The sequence below is a fragment of the Chiloscyllium plagiosum genome, unplaced genomic scaffold (genome assembly GCF_037043375.1).
Source record: "Chiloscyllium plagiosum isolate Xiang-an unplaced genomic scaffold, Cpla_swu_hap1 HiC_scaffold_44, whole genome shotgun sequence".
Taxonomy (NCBI): domain Eukaryota; kingdom Metazoa; phylum Chordata; class Chondrichthyes; order Orectolobiformes; family Hemiscylliidae; genus Chiloscyllium; species Chiloscyllium plagiosum.
The window spans coordinates 26,767,887-26,768,943 of record NW_028270182.1 but is presented as its reverse complement, the minus strand read 5'-3'; the positions used below and the strand labels follow the sequence as shown (position 1 = coordinate 26,768,943).

General features: G+C 45.1%; 1 non-coding gene across 1 annotated transcript; it reads right to left on the bottom strand.

Annotated features, from left to right (window-relative positions):
- Positions 1-577: 577 nt before the first annotated feature.
- trnar-ucg (transfer RNA arginine (anticodon UCG)) lies at positions 578-650 on the bottom strand. The gene has a single exon. It is a non-coding gene; the product is annotated as a tRNA-Arg (tRNA).
- Between the last annotated feature and the right edge of the window lie 407 nt (positions 651-1,057).

Here is a 1,057-nt window from a genome sequence, read left to right as displayed (position 1 = left end):
TGAACAATACAGCCATTCCATGAGCGGGAATACGATCCGGGCCACGGTGCTGAGAATACCGAATCCTCACAAGTAAATAACAAGACAATGCGATAGATACTATCGTATTTGGTGTAAATAAAACACCCTTTCTGAACATTTTCGTTGAAGATTTTTTTCAACTTGTCTTCAAAGATTTCCAAAGTGGGAAAAGGCCATTCCGCCCGTGTGCATTGCGACTAATTGGAGAGCCATCTATTCTAGTCGCAGTTTCGAACTTTGGCCCAAAGTCTCGTGTGTTCTAATGTTTTGAGGTCAAATGTCAATGAGGTTATCCTAAGTTCTTACATGGCACAACAATGGGGCAGAAGTATGACACTTCCAGAACGAAATGTAACTCTTTTGAGGAACTCATGCACATTTTCACCCACAGAGGGAGACACACCAGAAGATACCCCCAAAATGTCGAAGGTGTCCATTGTGGAGAGCTGGAATTTGAAATGGGCAAAAGGACAAATGCAAGCTTTACATGCGGAAGCACAGAGGCGACGTCCCGAGAGCGTCAACGTAGACCACGGTTAAAGCAAAACATTCCCCACGAGCCAGGTAGGACTCGAACCTACAATCTTCTGATCCGAAGTCAGACGCATTATCCATTACACCACTGGCCCAAGAGATAAGCCAAGTGTTGGCAGAATGTCGATATGTAATTCCATGGACTTTCACGGAATCAGAATCAAAAAGGTGAACAAGCACCGAAGATAATCACCAACATTGCTTCACTTCGAAGTTTCCAATTTGTGAAGCAGTGCCTTTCACTGGCAAAGGAGAAACATTTGTCCTCAGCTGCCTGCTTCAGAGTCGCCTCTTTCTCTGCTGGAAGTTTCCATCGTTTTATTCACAGTCACGACGCGATTTCATGATCCACTCCAGTGAAAAAGTGTCATGTTGTCGTCCAAGCAAGACCTTGCAGATACTCAGCGAGAAACCTCTGGTCATTTCGAGCTCAGGATGTGGAATTAGACGAGATGCGTGACACCTTTTATTGGCGCCGCCACTTCACTGCAAATTAGCGGCT